Source organism: Heloderma suspectum, chromosome 1 (assembly GCF_057233095.1).
Source record: "Heloderma suspectum isolate Gila_16-S chromosome 1, 16-S_ref, whole genome shotgun sequence".
In the NCBI taxonomy this organism is placed as follows: Eukaryota; Metazoa; Chordata; class Lepidosauria; order Squamata; family Helodermatidae; genus Heloderma; species Heloderma suspectum.
In genome coordinates, this window is record NC_139458.1 from 200,341,336 (window position 1) to 200,363,722 (window position 22,387).

The 22,387-nt window shown below is 42.0% G+C and overlaps 1 long non-coding RNA gene across 1 annotated transcript in view; it reads left to right on the top strand.

Moving 5' to 3' along the window:
* LOC146358618 (uncharacterized) overlaps positions 1-22,387 on the top strand; it is a 179,900-nt gene that overhangs the window by 81,205 nt on the left and 76,308 nt on the right. The window lies entirely within an intron of this gene.

Sequence of the window (22,387 nt, forward strand, 5' to 3'; positions counted from 1 at the left end):
TCATTTTGCACTCAGGTTTTATGGAACCTACAGGAGAGGAACCTCCACATAAATATTTTAGAGCTACATGCCATTCACCTGGCCCACCAAGCAGCAGAACATCTGCTCAGGGGCCACCATCTCCTATCCAATCAGACAACACAGCTGCGGTGGCCTACATCAATCACCAGGGTGGTTCCAGATTGGTGTCCTTACAGAAGGGGGTGACCCCTCTTCTTCAATGGGCCAAAAATCATCTCCCCTGCATCCGCACCGTACACGTAAGAGGCGTTCAGTACATTCAGGCGGACTGGCTAAGCAGACAGAGACTGCATCCAAACGAATGGGCTCTCCATCCTAGAGTGTTCAAGTTAGTAAGACGACACTTTGGAAATCTGTGTCTTGACCTTCACCTTGGTCCTGAATGCAAAGGTCCCAGCATTCTTCAGCAGGCATTGGGCTCAGGGGATGAACGCTGTAGTCATAAAATGGCTGAAGGGTCTGCTGTATGCCTTCCCTCCTCAACTATCATATCTCAGGTCCTAGCACAGGTGGAATTTCAGGGGGCAAAGGTCATCCTCATTGCCCCTTACTTGCCCCAGAGACTGTGGTTCCCTCGCCTCCTCAGGCTAGCAGTGGGACCTCCGTTCCACCTTCCCAGGACCAGGGACCTCCTCTCTTATGGCCCATCCTGCATCCCAACCCGGGATTCCTAAGCCTGGCAGCCTGGAGGTTGAGCAGGACAAGTTAGATGCATTAGGCTATTCATGGAGGGTCATCAACACCCTATGTAGTTCTAGACCTCCCCCCGCTACAACCAGGATTTATTGGGCCGTGTGGAAGGTTTTCATCTCCTGGTGTTCAGAGAAATCCCTTGATCCCCCCTCCAGGTTTCTGTACTGGTGCTGTTAGATTTCCTACACTCCAGCTTGGACAAAGGCCTTAAACCTAGTACACTCAGACAGCAGGTGTTCGTCATCGCTAGTGTGCTGGACTGCAGTGCCCAACAGGGTATCACTTCTCACCTTCATGTCACCAGATTCCTTAGGGGCTGTCCCCTACTTGCCTCTCCCATGGTGCATAGGTTCTGTAGTTGGGAGTCTCACTCTTGTTCTCAAGGCTCTCATGCTACCTCTGTTTGAACCGCTCAGGAAAGTGGCACTTTATTTTCTTTTCTTAAAAACTGCCTTTTTGATTGCTATCACATTAGCCAGAAGAGTGTCTGAGTTGGGAGCACTGTCCGTGTTGTCCATGCTGTGCCATTTTTTTCCCAATAGGGTTTTCCTACAACTTGACCCGGGCTTCCACCCCAGGGTTAATTCACACTTTCATAGGGAACAGGAGATAGTCCTGCCTTTGTTCTTTCCTAACCTATAGCTTCCAGCCAAGAAATCTTGGCATTCCCTAGACCTACGTAGGGTTTTGAAAGTCTGCATTAACAGGACCAGACCCTTTAGAACAGACCAGGCTCTGTTTGTTATTTTGAGGTGCAATAAGAGAGGTAGATGAGCCTCAGCACCCACTATAGCCAAATGGATCAAGGCCTGCATAGCGGAAGCTTACAAGTCCTTGCAAATCTCTCAACCCACAAATGCGGTGGCTCACGCTACTAGAGGGACGGCCACTGCATGGGCCCTTCAGTCTCGGGCTTCCTGGGAGGAGGTGTGTAGAGCAGCCACCTGGGCTTCAGATCACTCCTTTATTTCCCAAAAAAATAAACAGTATCCAAGAGTGGGCTGGTGCAGAGGTGGCCTACGGCTGAACAGTTCTCCAGACTGTTACTTGCTAGGTCTTGTGACCATTGCACTACCTGCCTGGATTGGGTTATCTCTCTATCTCGTCCATATTTGCTGTAGCTTTGGTGTGTCCCGTACCTATTGGAGCTTGTAGGGAGAAGTCAGGGGAAAACACAGCTGTTACACTTGCTGTGAGCTGTTTTTCCCTGACTTCTCCTGGAATAGATCCAATCCTGCCCATCTGTTACTGTAGGGTGGCTGGTAGGGATGGTGAATACGGTTCCACTTTGGTGGATATGTTCCATTTCATGCATGTCTTATGCTCCATTTTTTTCTCTCGGTTGTCACCTTTGCTGCTATCTACGTTACTTATTTAAGGTTAAGCATTTTGTTACTGTGCCCTTCATTGTAGCCTCTGTCTCCTGGTGGGGTCTGGTTCCCTTGACTGTGAATAGGGAGCGGGGCATCATGCTCTGCTTTGGGTTGTTCTTTCATCTCCTGTTGGAGTGGGTTTCTTCTTGACTTGGCAAGTGGACTGAAGTGATCCAGCAGGAGGAGGAGTCAAGGAGGCAGGGCTTCTGTGCTTTTTGAAATTTTTGAAAGTTCTGCTTATCAACAGGGAGCCTGTGGCTAACCCATACCTATTGGAGTTACTCTGGGAGAAGTCAGGGAAAAACAGCTCACAGTAAATGTAACAGCTGTGTTTTCTAATGGTAGCACAATAAGACAAATATGTCAAATTTTGTAGTAAAAAACAAACAAATAAAAATTTATTTAAAACGAGGAGTTATATATTATATATCAATCTATGCTTGGTCCTAACCTAGCAACCTACTCTACCCCTTCTAAATCCTAATCCCCAAACCTCACTCACTAGATGTAGCTTCCTCAATCCCTAAGGTCTTATCTGACTAACTATCTGTCAGGTCTGTCCTTTTAAAACCTCAGAATCCTCTCTCATACACACACAAGCCCCTTTCACTCTCTAACACTCTATTAACCCTATCTTACCTGGGTCACATTTAACAATGCGAACACATACATTACTACAACAGGCATATGTCACAAGGGCCAATTGAAATAATAGATTTTAATTATTTTTTCCATTTCAGAATTCATGTATTTCTTAAGTATGCATTTTGATTGGTTGCTCAAACAAACATATGAACATATAGGGCTGCAACTAAACATAGCCTCAAAATCTTTGGTCATGCAGCCCTCATGCCTTTGATATTGTAGAATTATGTCTGCTTATAAACAAGGTACTGCACATGCAAGAATACTTGGAAGAGTGATAGAGCAATCAAGTTGTGGGGCCATTTCCATGGAGGAGGAAACATTCCTTCCTTTTTTCTTTCTTTTTTTAAATACTTGTTATTCTATTTTTTATCTTTATAAATAAAATAAACAGTACCAACAACCTAATCAGTAACTACAATTTCCCAACAATACAGTATTTTTAGGAGGACACAGCAATAACGAAAAAGAAAAAGAGAAAGAAAGAAGAAAACAGAAGAAGGAAGAAGGAAGCATGAAAAAATATAAAAAGTTATTTTAAAGGTTTAAATTTAAACTCCATTACACAGAAACTTCAAACCCCTTTCTACTTTAAAATTACCCCTGTAACATTGGCAATATTACAATTCAATACAGCATGAATAATCAACCTTACATTTCAATATCATATCATAACAAGGAAGCGGGCCTACAATTCATTTCCAGTAACCATATATCGCCCTTCAGCTAACATATAATAGTAAAGCTTAACAATTTTACCAGCCAAAAATCTTACTAACCAGTCTCTAGTAGTAGTAGTAGAAATAATAATAATAATAATAGAAATAAAAAGGAAGGAGATTAAAAAGGATAAATAATAATAACAAATCACTAATGAATTTTATAATGTTATATAATAATAAAACTTAAAAGCAACCTTACAACAATCACTAATGTATTTTGTACTAGATATATAAATGACTGTGCACATTTCTATACACCCTCAAACAGTAAATTTAAGTACAGTATATCATATCCATTTTAAAAAAGAAAGGATTTAAAGAAAAGAGAGAAAGAAAGAAAAATAAGAGAAGAAAAAAAAGGACAGATATATACAGTATATGAGCAATTATCTCTGGCCTAGCCTGAATCTTACAGACTAAACATAGCCAGGTAACAAAACATGTTTGTAGATTCCAGTTCATGGGGCTGGAACAGAAATCTCACGTGATTTTCCATTTAGCCACACCTCTGCCATTTCGTGATTTAGAAACTTCTTAATCTGGCCTTCAGAAAAAATGCAAAATGTAGCAGGATATTTTAAGTGATATTGTAAGTTCATTTGTTTTGCCAGATTTTTCACCTTGCTAAATTGCCCTCTTTTCTCAGCAACTTCTTTGGTGTAATCCGGAAATAGCATAACTTTATCTTGTTTCCAAAAAAGATTTCCGCCCTCTCTTGCCAAACACAGGATATAATTTTTGTGTGGAGATTCTTGCAAATTGGACTATAATCGTATAACCAGTCCCTTTGGCATTTGACACACGGAATGCTTGCTCGATATCAAATGAATAATCAGCTGGCACAGGGAGTATCTAATGCAAAAACTTATCTACAAAAGTAGACAAATTTACATCAGTAGGTAAATCATTAATACCAATGATACGTACATTTACCCTGTGTGCAAAAGCCTCCAGTAGAGAAATTCTGACAGAAAAATTGTTGAAAAAAGCTTGTGACATAGTCTCGTTCTCTGCCACCCGATCTTGCAGCTCGTTAACCTTCGCCTCCATTTTTTGCCAAGAAGTGTTGATAAATCCACAGCCCCTTGCAGGGTGGTGATGAAATTTTGGATTGTATCCAACCTCTTAGCCTGTTCAGCCAACTGCGAAGACAAAGTTTTTATCAGAGCAAGTAACTCCCCTGTATCTTCAGTTCTCGGAGTTGGGAAAACTGGTAAGAAAGATGAAACAGCAGTAAACCATAGTGATTCCATTCTTCTGACCCTGTCTCCACTAAGGCTGAACCAACAACTTGACTGGGCATAATTGAGACCATGTGAGAATCACTGTCTTGTCCAACCAGGTCTTAGTAATATTAGCCAAGCTGGCTGTGCATACGTTTGGCCAAACCACCACATCTCCAAGTCAAGATGTTCTGTGTTTTAATTTGCTGTCTCCTTCATCTCTCTAAATGACAGGTGGGCACAACTAGGGGGTCTTCAAACCGAACACAGCACACAAGCTAGGTATTGTGACTTGCGAGGTACTTGACAATATCCATTTTTGAAGTCTCAAACAGTAAAAATAAGTGATCCTCACTCATGGTTGATCAGTTGTGTTAGGCTTAGTGGGTCGTGAGTTCTGTTACCATAATGACTACCCTAGGAGAGTATACAAAGCTAGTTCTGATTTCACAAATAGATATATACACGATAATCCTCACTTAGGGTTAGATTACTCTTCATGTGGTCTGATCACTTAGTCCTTCCCCTTAAACACACAATCTCATCCTAAAATGTCCTGAAGTTTGCAATTGTGTCACAATGGCTGTATGAACAATGCTTCCCTGGGAAACCTTTCCTGCCTAGTTATGAGATGGTAGTTAGTGGTGAAAGAGGTTATTCAAGGTCAGAACTAAATTACCAGTGACAAAAGTATCTGAAAAGAAATAATTACAGCTCTTGTGTAAGGTACAGTTTATTCTTTTTATCAACAGTCACCTTATTCATTTTATTTATATACACCCTAAATAACCTTGCTTTGTTACATACTAATGAGCAATAAATGTTCAGTTGACTGCTGAAAGTAAAATGTGAATGGAATCAGAAAACAAGATAAATCATTGGTGTTGATTTACTGTATCCAGGGATGGCCTGTTTCTGTATTCTCAAGGGCCATCCTATTCACTAGGCAAATGTCTGGGAGCCAGAACTATCTAGGCCTGTCCTGGACTATCAGGTTTTATACATTTAGGTGGCATTACCTGGTGGTAAAGGATTGTTTGTCTACACATGTACCTGTCCTTATACTAAGATCTTCATCAAAGGCCCCTTTTCAGCTTCCATCTGAGGTATCTGAAATATGACAGAGGTTATCTGGAAAGGGCCATCTCAGTGGTGGTTTCTGATGGTGGAATTCTCTCCCTAGTTCTGGTGCCTACTTTGATGTCATTTCAATGCCAAGTGAAGCCCTTTTTATTTTCTCAGGCCTTTTAATCTAATCAGAACTGTGTTATCTTGATTGGTAGGTTTTATGTTTGTATGCTTGCAAGTTCTACTGATTTTAGTGTGTATTTTTATGCTTTTAAGTACTTTTATTATAGTTTGAAGTTTGTAAGCTGTCCTGGGAATATGGATGGGAGAACATAAAATGTTTGAGCTCTTTGAGGTTCTCCAAATTCCTCCTTGAAACTTGGTTCATCTCGGTCATGTTCCTGAAGGTGAGCATCTTTTTAATTGGGAAAAATGTGTATTTTCAATAGGGAGAAATGCACATTTTTAAAAGTGCACACCCAAAATGCACACTTTCCTCCCATAAGGTAAAGCCTGAAAATGCGGATTTTGGAGGTGTGGTGGGACAGAATGCACACTTGTGCAAGTGTGCACTTCTGAATTCAAACTCAGAAAATTGCTAAAAATTTCCCAAGAATTGCACTCATGTTTGCATTCGCAAACAGGACAGGTTCACATGATTTGCAAACAGGAACAAAACTCTTGTACATCCCTACCTGAGAATGATTGAAGGGTGGAACGTAAAGCCCAGTGCTGCTGCTGATATAACAACAGCTTCACAGATATGGAGCATGTGAACTCAGATGGTATGAGTTCTTTAGTGGTCATGGTAGGAAGTACTAAGGAACTAGTGAATGAATGTGCATTCTGAAAAAGCCCCTCAAAAGGCAGACTGGCTGTTTCAATAGAACTTTGTCTCTCCAGAATGTACCTGAAAGAGCAATACAAGTTTAAACAATTGTTAGGGCCAGCTGTGCCAGATAACATGTTCAGGAGCTGCATCTGCCCATGGGCTGCCAGTTTGTCTATTCATCTATCTACCTACCAGATTTCTATGTCTCCCTTCAACAATATTTCCAGGGTGCTATACAAAAATACTGCACAAAAGCCGGGAAATCACCAAACAATCAATGATCAGGGTTAAGGGGGCATGGCCATTTGAGGAACCCCAGAGGACCAGATTGGGACCTCAGGCCTGAAGTTGTGCACCCCTGATCTAGCTGGACAGAAGTTAACTTTTTCTACTACAAAGTCTAATGTTTTTAAACACGCTGATACACCCTCAGGAGTCGTGCCATTATTATGACTAGAGAATTGCTACAGGAGTTTTGACCTACACATCTTTCGAAAACAGACATGTTTTACCCAGTTCCAATCAAGGTTTTAAAGCCATTTCAAATTCTGTGCGGCCACACAAGCCACCCTCCTTCCCCACTGCAGGCTTCCTGGGGTTCATGCTATCTAGGACCACTGTGGTGAAGAAGGAATTGGAAGGCATTCAGCCACCCCTCAAGACATACGCATACTGCAGGGATTTCCACCTTAAGGAGAAGGGCTTGAATATCTGTGCCCACTTTTAACCTAGAAGTTTCCAAGATGCTGATCTGCACAGGCACAGATCTCATGTTTATGGCTGCACCTAAGACAACGAGAAGATCATCATTTATAGGTAAACAACCCCCCCCCCCGCCCTACAGTCTGAATTGGTACGGTCCATTCTACCATTTTCCTATGCAGCATGTGTAGACCACACCTAAAATATTATATTATATATTATAAGAATTATTATTCTTATTCTTACCACCGCCACTACTATAATTTTCTGTGTACTAGTTGAATATATATATATATATATATATATATACACACACACACACACACCAGCTGTCAGCCTGACTTCTCAGCTGTTTTTATTTTTAGTTTGTGATTTTTTCAGTCATAAATCACTTTGATCCTCTTTGGAGTACTTTAATGGCCTCTGTTCACTTAATCTCTTTGCTGTTTGGCAGATGTGTGCTGTTCAATGCTCTGTGGAACCCTTGATAATGCTTTCTAATGTGTTGAATGAGATTGTATTTGTATTGATGTGAGACTTTAAGAAAATGGGCAGTACAAAAATATTGCTTTACCTTAAAAGCAGTATCTCTTGACTGCTTCCTTATTAGAGTTAATTTCTTATTTTACATAGAAGTATTACTTTACATATTTCCAGTCTGGGTTCAGACCTGGTTTTGGGACCAAATCAGCCTTGGTTGCTCTGTTGGATGACTTTTCTCAAAAGAGCAATACAGGGAGTGCAACGTTGCTCCTTTTGCTTGATCTCTCTGCAGCTTTGATACCATTGACCATGGTATCCTCTTAGATCAGCTTTGTGAGATGGGGACTGTGGGCACAGTACTTCAGCGGTTCTATTCCAACCTGTGGGGTCGGTCTCAGAGAGTGATGTTGGGGGTGTGCACCGCGGCCCCTTGGCCCTTTGCTATGGAGTACCACAGGGCACTATTTTATCCTCGGTCCTATTCAACATCTATATGAAGCCACTGGGAGCAGTCATCCGGGGATTTGGAGCAAGGTGTCATCAATATGCAGATGACACTCAGTTCTGTTTCTCTATAATATCTGGATCAGGTGTGGCCGTGCAGGCTCTGGACCAATGCTTGGATGCAATGGTGGGCTGGATGAGGGCCAATAAACTTAGTTTAAATCCATGCAAGATGGAAGCACTGTGGGTGGGTCACAGGTAGGGATGGCGGAGAATTTCTCCCCGAAACTTCGGGGGGGCCGAGCGCCAACGTGTTCGGCCCCCCGAACAAGTTTCGGGGAGAAATCCTCAGCACCCCCCCCGCACCCCGCACCCCCCCTGGGACGGGACTTACCTTTACCGAATGTCCCTCCCGGTGGCTGGTCCGGCCGGCGGTTCGGCGGGTGTTCGAGCGAGGCGGGAGCGGCAGCCGGTCTTTCGACTGGCTGCCGCCGCCGCCATTGCAATGAAAGGAAAAAAAAAAACGCCCCCTGATAGGCTACGTGACGATTCACGTAGCCAATCACGGCTAGATTTGCAAAGTCAGCTATGATAGGCTACGTGAATCGTCACGTAGCCTATCACGGGTGACTTTAAAAAAAAAAAAAAAAGAGTGTATGGATAATGGCGGCCCCCATAGGGAGCCGCCATTCGCGTTCCTTATTTAGTCGCTGTAGTCTACGTAAATGTTTACGTAGACTACGGCGAAAATAAGGGCAACGCTATTTGCGTTGCCCTTATTTTCGCCGTAGTCTACGTAAACATTTACGTAGACTACAGCGACTAAATAAGGAACGCGAATGGCGGCTCCCTATGGGGGCTGCCATTCGCGTACGCGCTTTTTTTTTTTTTTTAAGTCACCCGTGATAGGCTACGTGACGATTCACGTAGCCTATCACGGCTGACTTTGCAGATCTAGCCGTGATAGGCTACGTGAATCGTCACGTAGCCTATCAGGGGGCGTTTTTTGTTTTTACTTTCGCGTTCGCGGCCGGGCGAGGCGAGGCGCCTCCTCACCGGCCTGAATTTCGGCCGGGCGAGGCGGGAAGCCTCCCCCCCCGGCCTGAACTTCGCGGGGGGGGGCAGCAAAGCGCCTCCCCCCCACCGCAAACGGCCTTCGACGCCTCCCCCCCACCGCGAACGGCCTTCGACGACAGGTAAGTGACTTTCGTCCACCGCTAGTCACAGGTCCAGGAAAAAGGTCAGTTCTTCGTGATCTGTGCATCACACGCCTGTGTGGAGCCTCAATTTGGGAAGCTTCTGTAGCTGAGGGAATTTGACAGGAAATCTCCCCCCCAATTGCCCCAGTGTGCATGTCCCTAGTGGGCTGTCACTTATTTTGACCACCATTGTATGCACGTCATAGGGAAAGCGCTCTTGTTCTTTTGCTGTTCAAAGCATTTTTTCATCTGAAAAGCTGAGGGTTTTTTACTTTCTTCTTGTATCAAAACTTCTCACTGTTTCCTTATTATTTAACTTATTTTAATTTCACAACTTTTGCAATCACCTTCACAGGCGTATGGCCCTCAAGACCCTCTTGCAAAAGAGCACCTGCATTGAGGCAAAACTGCTGTCCTCTGATGGGCCCACTGTCTCCCTGTTCTGCCTTGGTGAAGGGCATGTCATTGAGACTTGCCCTCATTATAAATCCTTCTTGAAGCAAACAAGAAGAAATACCTCAGATTGGCTAAAAGCCTCACTTTAGAAAAGGGCACTGGAATCAGTAGAGGATCCAAAAGATATGGCAAACCCTCCAGTTTTGCCCTCACACAACCCACCTGCTGCACAGGAGCCTGCTCCAGTGTTGGGGTCATCATCCCCTCAGCATCATACTCCACTGAGTACACAAGATCCACCCACTCTGGGCTGATCTTTAGCGCTTACACTGGTAAAAAAGACTAAAAATCAGCAAAGGTCTGTAAGTAGGCTAGTCTGCCTTCTTCCCACTCAAAGAAGAACGGAAAAAAAGACTTCTAAAGAGTCACATGATTCTCCTCAGGATCAAGCACCTGGACCCTCAAGTCTTTTTGACTCTGTGCGAGTGCCTGGGGACAGGGATCGGTCCATATAGGCAGTGTTGGATAGCACTCCGACTTGAGATGAAGAGCCAGCCGTTCCACTCGTTTCAGTACAGGTGTCTCAGGATTGACAGCAACTGTCGATATCGGCCACATCTCTCACTGCTCCACCAACACCTACCACTCGAATGCAGTTATTTTTACCCATTCCGAGGGTGAATCCTACGCAGCAAGGGAAACCCATCCCATTAACATCTACATCAGAAGGGGAGATCTGAGACCCATCTCCAACAGAGTGTCCCGACTGGTATCGAAGTTGCGTATGAGCCAGTTTTGGAGTTGTCTCATACACAACGGAGCATAGCAAACGACAGGCGTTATCACAGCAGTGAAACCCACAAGATGTTGGACCTTGAGCATCGTGTTAGACCTGCTCATTTGCAGTTCTGATGCCAGGGAAGTCAGTGCTTTTACCCTGGTGTCGGGTAAGAAGGCACAGCCCAGTTGAGAGTCCAACAACTCCCCGATGAATTGAATCCACTCTGTCAGTATAAGGTGTGATTCCAAGCTCCTGAAGGAGACTGCAGGCCATCTCTATGGACCGAAGAAGCTAATCTTTTCATTGACACTACCAACAGCCAATCATCTAGTACTAGTTCAGGTTACCAGCAACCTGTCTTTACCAGTTCTGGATGAGGTTACACTCCCCCTGAAGGAAAAGATGCATAGTTTGAGGGTTCTTCTGGATTCATCTTTGTCACTTGTGGCTCAGGTGGCCTCAGTGGTTAGGAGTGCCTTTTACCAGTTTCAGCTGTTATGCCAACTACATCCATTCCTGGACCATCATAGCTTAGCCACAGTGGTTCAGGCATTGGTAACCTCAAGACTGGATTATTGTAATGCACTCTATGTGGGGCTACCTTTGTGCTTAATCTGGAAACTGCAGATGGTGCAGAATGCAGTAGCAAGGCTGCTAACTGGAGCCTCTTCCAACAGCGAGCTACACCCTTGTTAAAAGAGCTGCACTGGCTGCCAATAAGCTGCAGGGCCACAGTTAAGGTGTTGTTAACATATAAAGCTCTAAACCACTTGGGACCAGGTTACCATATGGAGCACCTCATCCCTGCGTAGTCTCTGAGATTATCAGAGGGAGTATGTCTGTGCCATATGCTCATGTGGTTTGCCTCAGGAGTACTTGCAATAGAGCATTTCGTGTTGCGGCACCCACCCTCTGGAATGCTTTACCAATTGATATTGGATAGGCCCCTACAATTTTGATGTTCAGACATCATCTTAAAACTCATGTCTTCACACAGGCTTTCCCTGAAGTGCAACCCAGCCAGCTATGGTTTGTAGCACATAGTAGAGTGTGGTTTTACTGCTGATTAATTTTGTATTGCGTTATTGTATTGTTATATTTATTGTGGTTGCGATGCCACTGTATTTTATGTTCACCACTTTGATACCTCTGTAGAAAGCAGTATATACATTTGATAAATAAATAAATAATTCCGTTAGGGCTGTTCATTGCTTAAATATTTTAGTCTTTTAATTGTTTAATGAATATTCCATGTATTTCTTTAGAAGATTTACATCCTCCCTTTAAATCAAATTATCCTCAAGGCAGCTTACAATCGATTATAATCACACACACACACACACACACAAAAACCAAAACAACCCAGCAGCCCTTAGTCCCCTAGTCTGAAGGGCAACAGACTCTTGGAGCAGAGTGTTCTTTCTCACAGGCAGGGGGTAAACAAGCTTCGTGCAGCTGCTCCTTCTTTGGCAAATGGATGGGCCAAACTGGTTTTCCCCTTGCCATTACGGTCTTCCTGGGATGCCGTGGATGCGACCTCCCAGTGGCCCTGGCTGCCCTGGCTGATGGCAGAGGCCAGAGACATTAGTGCAAGTGCACATTAGTGTTAATGCACATTAAAGTGTGCATGCGCACTTGCACAAGAGGAACAAAATTCTCATTCACCTGTTTAAAAAATCCAATTCAGTCAACAAGCAGATGACAGAATGAAAGATGCCTGCCAAAGGGCGAAACACAGACGGAATGGATTTAACAAAACCCCTACTTCCCTAGTGTCTGCCCTGTATAGAGCCCCCCATTTCAGCTTCCTGAAATGGGGGGCTCTATAGATCTACCTATAAGAAAGCACTGTAGACAGTGTTCGAAGCAGAAGGCTGGAATTTCTCCTTGTAAATAGATTACCCATGGCTGGGTAAGCCTGCCACTTCAAACATTTGGCTGAGGCACTTCTTCTACAAATAGATCTATTTCAGGAAGAAACTCCATCCTACCTTTTCAGAGCAAGTGGCATTGCAGAATACTGTATTGCAATTAGATCTACTTGCAGGAAATTGCTCCAGTTTGCCATATCACATAACAAGCTGAAGGGGACAATGTTCCTTGTGATATCAGGTCATCTTTAATGTAATACTGACTTGCTTGAAACAATACCTGGAAGTAAAGCACTATTAATGATGTCAATGGAAGCCAGATTGCTCCACCTGTTATTTTCTGGTATGTCCTGAGGGCTGGTATGTACTAGGTAAAACTGCTGCTGCATATATATTGCGCTTTATTTGTCAAGGTCTCTTGCTGCCTGAAGAACTGTGAGAGTAACTTTCCCCCTTAATGCTAGCATAGTGCTAGCCCCATTTCATAATTTGTAGCTTAATAACTGTACAAGCATAATGGAGTGGGGGAGGAGAGCCTTGCTAGGGAAAGAAGAAACCTATCAACTCCTTTGCTACTTCTTAATTGCGGCTTCTTCCCTAATTGCTTAAAAGTAAATGGAGTGGTGATTTTGAATACATTGCAAAGAGCTTCTGGTCTAGTCCATTTAGCTCCTAAAGGAAACATCAACAAAAATAAAAACAAAAACAAAAAAAGATTGCTGAGAGGGAGTGTTAGACTTTTTAATTTTAATCTTATTTCTTTATTATTACATTTATATCCTGCCTTTTTTCCTCCAAGGAACCCAAGTCAGCATAAATAATCCTTCTCCTCTCCATTTTATTGTCACAACTCTCTAAGGTAGGTTAGGCTGAGAGTCAGTGACTGGCCCAAAGTCACCCAGTGAGCTTCATGGCCAAGTGGAGACTTGAACCTGTATCCCCCAAGTCTCAGTCCAACACTTAAACCACTATACCATACTGGTTCTCACACTACACTGGCCTGAACTACTTGTGTGTATGTACTGCTTTGTTCTGGGCTTCTTATTTAAAAGCTTCCACTGTGAATGTGGCAGGTGTTCATTCTTTCAATATTTAAAATAATTAAGGGTGCAATCCTGTTGAGATAGTCAGCAGCCTCTGAAGTCAGAGGCTATCGAGTATCCAGTGCAGAGCAGCCAGAGCTTGGAGGCGATCCTCTATGCTCTGTTGGCTAGATGGGTGGTTTTCCCTCGGAGCAGGAGGGAACGAGGCCAGTACAAACATTGGAAGCTACATAACACAGCTTCTGTGGTCTCCTCCCCTCCCCTGGGACAGTGCCCTTTTCTCTGTCTCTGCGCTCTGTTTCTGACTGCAGACGCATAGCCGGTGCAGAGAGAACCGCACCAGCTATGAGGAGGAACAGAGTGCAGTTTCTGGGCTCCTAGGTCAGAGCCCTGGTTCCGACCTCGTATCCCCCAACCCAAAACATCCTATAGCCATCTAGACAGTGTCAAGTGGCCATAGGATTGCTCCCTCCAATAACTTTGAAAACAGTTCCAAATGAAATATTGGAAAAAGATTTAACATTATAATCAAAAATACTAGGTTATAGTATAAGATGATCCATTATTTCTTAATTAACATTTACAAAATAGTGTGTAAAAAACACATAGGATTGGTTAATTATATAATTGTAGCAACTTGGTATATGCTAAATATTGAACATTACCTAAAATTCCAGGAATGGAACAGTACAGATGTAGGATATTGTGGCAATGGTAAGGTAACAAAGGAAAATAGTCAAAAATGTAGCGTTAATGACTAATTGAGCAACGTTTACTGAATTTTGTAGACTCAATTTAATAACACCTAATCTACATCTTTGCATTCAGATGAACTGGTAAATAAGGGAATAGTATTGGCTAAATTCTCAATTACATTATAATCCACATTTGTGTGATTTCTTGTATGAATCTTCTGTTTCTGTTTTGTGCTGAATTTTGTAGTTTCCTTGATGGCTTAAATTAAAAAACTCTTTAAAAAGGAAAAGAAAAACAGAAACAGTTCCCAACTATGGGAGTGGGGAGATTGTGTTAGTTGTCCTCAGCATTAACGGGGAGCCATGACATTCATATTAAAATGTACACACATCTGTTGCCACAGTGCTAATTGCACTGTTAGGAACTAGCTTCAGCTTTCACTAAAGTAATCTGCAAAATCAGCTTGACCAAAACCTGTTAAACACATACACATAAATGTATGTACTATGAGCAATGAAAGCTCTACAATACCACCTCTCTGAAAAGCTGCCTATACACAGCTACTGTCTATTCTAAGCCATAATATCACAGATACATAAATTGCCGTTTTTAGGAGCGTAAAGAATTCAAATAACACTGGTGTCCAAGGAGATGGTGGATCAGATGACAAGCTAAAATTTCAAAATAATGTCATGCCTTCTTGGAGCATTCCACATGACAGGTGACTTAAAAGTGCTGAGAATAATAGTTCGACTTAGTTTAGAAGAACCCAAGATTCAGTAATGAACATGTGTCATACAGTCAGTAAGTAACGATCATGTGTGTAGGCTCTGAAGCTTGAACTAGTCTTTATACATGGCTGCTGTTAAAAGAAGCAGCCCCATGTTTTCTCCTCTTTTCTTGTAATATTTAGTTACTTATTTCTAAAATGTATTTGTTCTATAGCTAATACCACAATAAAAGCTCAAATAAAATCCCAAATCTATATAGGTCAAAAGCAGTAGAATAAAACAATCAGTTAAAAGCAATCCAAGCAGCAGTGCTAAAACAACAGACATCACAACAAGATCTAAAAATAATATTTAGTAATGCAAAATAGATAGCATGCTGTCATGGTCTTGTGGGTTTTCCTACACCTGCAAGTGGCAGTCAGTGAAATGGAAGCATGCTGGAGAAATTTGCAGTCATACTGTATGTTTGTGTTACTCAATATTATAGAGGAGGAGGAAATGTGGGGCTGCTACATTGGGCAGTGGCCACATCTGTACCATAACATCTAGTTCAAGCCTGAGATTATAACTGAATACTCCTTGGTGATATTACTACTTAATGCTCTCGGTCCTAATTAAAATAGCAACAAATAATCTGAAAATGTCTTCCAAAGTAAAACAAAGTTTTCGGCACCTGTCTAAAAACGGGAAAAGAGGGAGCTTATCAGATCTCCCTGGGGAGAAAGTTCCATAGCCATGGTTGTAATGATATGTATTTGTATTTGGTTGTGTTGTATGGGGGGGGACACATTTGAGTGTTACACTGCTTATTATAAAAAGACTCACCTGATTCTGTAAGAGGGGGAATGTAAGTTTGTATTGTGACTCACTCAGTAAAAGCTATCTTTGCAACCTTGTATTTGGAGAGTTCTGTTTATGCCTAAACACCAAACATTGCACGGTGTCAGAAGTGAAAGGAAATGGAGGCAAGGATTTCAATTATATTGTATAGCAAGTAGAGCTAACAAGAAAAGTGAGAAGCTTCAAGCTGCTTTATTCCTGCATGTGGCAGGAGAAGAAGCCAGAGAAATATATAATACCTTCCATTTTGATGATGAAGCAGATAAGCACAAGATACCAGTTTTGCTGAATAAATTTGAATTATATCGTGCTCCTAAAAGAAATGTTGCATATGAGAGACATGTTCTTTTCAAGAGCTCAGAATGTGGAAGAACCTATTTACTCTTACGTGACTGACTTAAAGTTATTGACACAGTCATGAGAGTTTAGCCAGCTGTGTGAGTCTTTGATTAAGGATAGAATTGTTTGTGGAATAAAATCAGATAATCTCTGGGCACAGCTGCTGAGAGAAGCAGATTTAATCTTGGAAAAATCTGTGGACATTTGTAGAGCAGAAGAAGTGACTGTAAAGCAATTAAAAGGACTGGGATCAGCTGAGAAACAAGTGGACAGTTTGAAAAGTAAAGACAGTGTTAAGAAGAAAACTCAGCTGCATAATGAGAAGACTGTGAAACCTGTTTCATGTTTTGCTTCAAGCTCAAAGTTTTGTTCTAGATGTGGTAATAACCATAAGTTAAGACAACGTCCTGCGTATGGAAAATATTGCCAAAAATGTGGAAGACCTAATCATTTTGCAAAGTTGTGTAAAGTCATAGATGCCAAGTTTGTTCACAAGAAGATGCGTATGCTGGAGGAAGAAGAGTTGCAAGATATGTTTATTGGGACTTTAACATCTAATAAGTTGGAAGAAGAGTTCAGTAAAAGCTATTTTTGCAACCTCAGATTTGGGAGTGTTCCGTTTATGCCTAAGAACACCAAACATTACAGTGGTGACACCACCAAGGTGGCCTTTAGCAAATATCCAATTGGTACCCACCAATCAGATATCAGCTAAAGATGGGCCAGAGAGCAGGGACTCTAATACTTATCTTAAGGCTTGGGCAGGTTCCTATGGGCTAATAAGGTCCTTCAGATAACCTGGTCCTAGGCCATTTAGTGCTTTAAAGATTAATGTCAGCCCTTTAAATTGAGCCCAGAAACAAACTGATAACCAATGTAGCAGGCATGGTGTAATATTCTCTGACCACCTTGCTCCTACCAGAATCGTGCAGCCGCAATTTTGTACCAATTGCACTTTCTGATATTTCTTTAAAGGTAGCTCCACACAAAGCATTGTAATAGTCCAGTTTGTATGTATCTAGAACATGGGAAACCAAGGCTAGTTCTGTTTTCTGCAGGTAGGGCCACAGCCAGCAAACCAGTCAAAGCTGGTAAAACGTACTCTTAGTCACAGGCATCACCAGAGCATCCAGTGCCAATGTCAGCTCAAGGAGCACCCCCAGATGATGTATTTGATCCTTCAGGGGCATCACAACCCCATCTAGGGCAGGGTTGCACACCAACACCAGCAGAAACTCCAACCAACAACACTTCCATCTTATCTGGATTAAGTTTCAGTTTGTTCACACTCATCCAGACCAGAACTTCTGCAAGACATTGGCTCACAATTTCTACCATCTCCCTAGGATCAGAAGACGGGAATGAGGAGTAATCCTGAGTGTCATCAGCTTCCTGGTGACATTTCAGATCAAACCTCCAGATGAGCTCTGCCAGTAATCATGTTATATGTTCAAGAGCATAGGGGGCAAGAGGGATCCCTGTGACACATCACTGACAAAGACTATAGGGTGAAACAGTAGCCCAGCTGCACCAGCTTCTGTGAACATCCTTCCAGGGAGGGCTAGAGCCACTATAAAACTGCTTTCCAGTTCCATCGTGGTAAGGAGCTCCAGAAAGTATTGAAAACCACTGCGAGGTCCAGGAGAATCAGCAAGATTGCATTCACTTTGTACATCTCCTGGCAAGAGTAATTCACCAAGAGGACCAAGACAGATTCAGTCCCCAAGCCAGGCTGGAAGAACCCAGACCACAATGGATTTTAATAGTGGTTTTATCCAGTAAATAGAATTCCTGCAAAACAAGCACAAAAGACTTCGAGATTGCAATATTATACACACTTACCTGGGAGTAAGCACCACTGAACCCAGTAACACTTACTTCTGCGTAGGCATGTATAGGATCCTGACTAGGATGTATAGGATAGTAGACATGTATAGAATATAACTATTCTAAGGAACAGATAACAGCAAGTTCGAAATTCAAGGCAACCATAAAGGCTTTACTAAATTCAATAGCTAATTCTGGTCAGCAGCAACTCTGTGGCATTTAACAATATTGGATATTAAGCATAAAACATTACTAAGGATAGTTGACTTTATAAGTACGTAATGTCTAAGCAAATCACATCAAATATAGGTTATGTTGTGTCGCTGAAGCCATTACAAAACAGGACACATCAAAGAACAAAGTAAAAACACGTCAGCTAGTTCAAATAATTAAATCTAACATACGAAGAAATAAAAGATCACTCATCAAGACTGTTCAACTTATCACAAACTTTTCTCCGTAAAATTGCTGCTCTAAAAGCAAAGCAGGCCAGCTTTTCAAAAACATGAGGGGACCTGTTCCCCAATTAAAAAAATAATCAAATACCCAACAGATCTGCTGGTTGGCAGGTCTGGATCTCTAAACAAGACTGTTCTTAAGTCGTCATAAATTGGGCAAACAAGTAGGTAGAGAGATAGGTCTTCAGGCACATTGGCCCCACGTGGACAAACTCTGTTTTATCTCTGTCTAAGCAAAATTACTGCAGCTTATCCTATGATTCCTAAACTCCACTCCCCAAACCTCCTGAAATACAAGAACCAAGAAAAGCAGTGCATGCTCTATGGCAGTGGTCTTCAAAGTGGGGTGCACGCACCCCAAGGGGTACACAAGACAATCCATTGGGGTGCATGAGCCGCCTAATAACTAAGCAGCCTCCTTGCTGCCCCAACGAGCTGCCATTGTCAACGATGGTGGCGGCAGAGGCAGTGGGTGGGATGGAGCTGAGAGGGAAGCTGCATGGCATTTCTCTCTCAGCTCCAGTCCTCTCCTGCTTCTGCCACGGCCACTGAGAGCAACTGCGCCAGTCTCTTCCAGGCACGGCAGAGGAAGGTGCAGTTGCTTGCTTGGCCATGGCACCAGAGCATCCTGCCAAAGGAGAACCAATTTGTTCCAAATTTGCTGACCTTCCTGTGATGACGTGGCTGTCAGTAATATGCCACTTATCAGATATTTTTGAAAAAAACTAAACACACTTAATCTGTTCCTTCAAGGTAAAGGTGACATTTTAACAATGAGTGAGAAAGTAACTGAATTTCTTTTCAAAATAAATTCATGCTATGGAAAGAGCATTTTGAAAATGGATGTTCGGAAATGTTTCCATCAGTATGTGGTTTTGTTGCCGAAAATGATGTATGTGTGTCACCTATAAAAAGTCTCATATCTGCACACTTTAAAAACTTGGAAACAGAATTTTCTAACCTGTTTAAAAATCTTACAAATAAAGAATTTCAGTGGTTTTTGAACCTATTTGTTAAAATATAAAAATGCAACACCTTCCAATAACTTTGCAAGAACAACTAATTGACATCAGGGAAGATAGAAGTTTAGTAGCTCAATTTCAAAAAAAAACTTTGCACAACTGGTGGATGGGATTGAAAAATAAGTATCATGATTTAGTGCATGCAGCCAATGATGCACTTCTTCCATTTGGATCTACGTATCTTTGTGAGATGTCTTTTTCAGCTATGAGTCTGACAGCCATTAAAACCAAGTATCGAAATAAACTGAACTTAGAACCAGACCTTTGAATCGCTGTATCACAAAGTGTTAAACCAAGATTTTCCAAAATAATGAAGCATATTCAATCACATTGCTTTCACTAAAAAAAAATTTTTTAGTGAGAGCAAAAAGGGGTTTTATACCGTTAATAAAGTAAATTATTTTTTAGAATATTGTTTATTTCACCTTTATCTCATCCTTTTTAAATTTCTGTTTTTGTGTATGTTTTGTAACATACATAATATATTAGTACAGTAGTACATGTATATCATGTATAAATAAATATGCATATATTGGGTGTGTGCTCAATTTTTTTTTTACTGATAGGGGTGCACGATCAAAAAGTTTGGAGACCACTGCTCTATGGTATCTCTAACTTTGGAGAAAAACAGTAAATACTGAATATCTGACTGACCACACTGTAAACCTATCTCAGGTTTATTCTTCACCTCAACTCATTTATTTCACGACAGCTTTGATATAGCGACATAACCTTGTGAGTTAAATAACCCTAAGATTACTTTGTATACTTAAATTCTGTTCCTTTTAAATAACTTAGTTGAGGTCTGCATCTTCTGTTTGTACTTACACGTTGTGTCAAATCATTTTCTAAGTGGGAAAGGTTGGCTGCTCCAAAATAACTGGGACTACAGATCAATGATGTGCCCCTAAGTTTGTAGCTAATACTCAAGAACCAATTACTGTCTTTAACTGTCATTAAAATGATTCTAAATTAGGGCAGCGCTGAATAACTTCAGTACAATATACTGACAGTGAGCCAAACTTATTTTGTAATAGCACAACAAAGTTAATATGAAATGGTGTTCTGAAAGAGAGAGAGATTAATGCCTTTTAGGGCCAGGGTAGAGTTGTCATCATTTGTATCGTTTATTCTTGTGTGGTTGTTTGTTGTATGTCTGTGTACAAGGGGGTGGATCAAGACCATGGTGTAGGCGACAGGGGCTTTAATCCTTTGTTCCTTCCTTGGTCCCATTTGGAATCAGGTTTCCTCATACCTGCTATTTGGAATGGGATAAGTGTTCCCACTTAGGTTCGTATAATCAAAGCTATGATTTTCCCAGTAGTAAAGTATGGCTGTGAGAGCTGGACTATAAGGAAGGCTGAGTGCCGAAGAATTGATGCTTTCGAACTGTGGTGCTGGAGAAGACTCTTACAAGTCCCCTGGACTGCAAGGAGGTCAAATCAGTCCATCCTAAAGGAAATCAACCCTGACTGCTCATTGGAAGGACAGATACTGAAGCTGAAGCTCCAATATTTTGGCCACCTAATGCGAAGAGAAAACTCCCTGGAAAAGACCCTGATGCTGGGAAAGATTGAAGGCAAAAGGAGAAGGGGGCGGCAGAGGATGAGATGGCTAGATAGCGTCACCGATGCAATCAATATGAACTTGAGCACACTCGGGGAGAGAGCGCAGGACAGGAAGGCCTGGCATGGTATGGTCCACGGGGTCACAAAGAGTCGGACACGACTTAACGACTGAACAACAACAAAGAGTTCCCACTGGAGCCAACTGGAGCTTTCCTCCCATTGAAAATAGCACGTGTGTGTAGGTCCCCCAGTTCAGATTGGGACTGCAACATGAGCAAAGGATTAGCTCCCCCACACCACAGTTTCAATTCAGTTTACCCCCCATCCATACCAGCTATATGGTCTTTGTCTTAACAAAGAGAACCACACAAGGCCAAACAACATGAATAACCTGTCTAGTTTGGCCCTAATTTACATATAACTGTGAGATATATACATCCTTTTATGTCCACAGAACAGCTCTTTCACTAGCTCAGTTATTTTGAATCTTTACACAACTTTTCATTTTATTCCTTTCAGTCTCGTTTTTATCCAGTAGTCTTTCCTGAAATGAGGGCGTCAGGTCTTCCCAGGTTCTAGAACCAATTTTAGTAATATAGCTCAGCTATGGAAGATATGTTTTAGTAACAACAAGAAGAGTGGCTACTTTACCTTCTGCACTGAGGCATCACAACCAGCAACTATTCAGTGAAGGAAGGTCTTGCAAGCCAGAGGTTATAATTTCCAGGTAGCCATTAGGCTTGAAACCTCAATTTAGCACTATCTGAAAGGAAGACAGCATGAGGAGATGGAGATAGCCCAGAATACACCAACAAGACAGAACCCTTTCTCATTGATGTTGCTCACATCTCCCTCCATCTTTTGATCTGGCTCCTAGTAAATTTTACTGGCTCTAAGTTTTGGAAACCATTTTGCACTTCTGACAGTACTTGACATTTAAAGTGCTTCCCATAATTATCTCAGTAATCTTTACAAGAAGGATCTATGCTTGTAGTTCTTTTAGGGCACAAGCCTATGCATGTTTAGATAGAAGAAAATATCCTACAACTCCCAGCATTCCCCAGCCCATATGGCTGGCTGGGGAATGCTGGGAGTTGTAGGCCATTTTTCTGTCTGAAGATGCATAGAATTGCACGCTTAAACGAACGTATTTAATATCTCTCAAAGCCTCCTTTGATGTGCCCCTTTGGAGGACAACTAGTTAACCTTTGTGCACAAAGTATTGTGAGATGGCTGATAATGCTGGATTCTGAGAGATAACTTCAGTTTAAACTAACACTCCTATGCACATTCTCTACAAATAAAATTAGGCTTCATACCAATACGTGAGCATCAGTAAATAAAATTGGAAAGGTAGTTAAAGTCAACACATAAACATTATACTCCACATGCACACAAGAGGGATGTTTG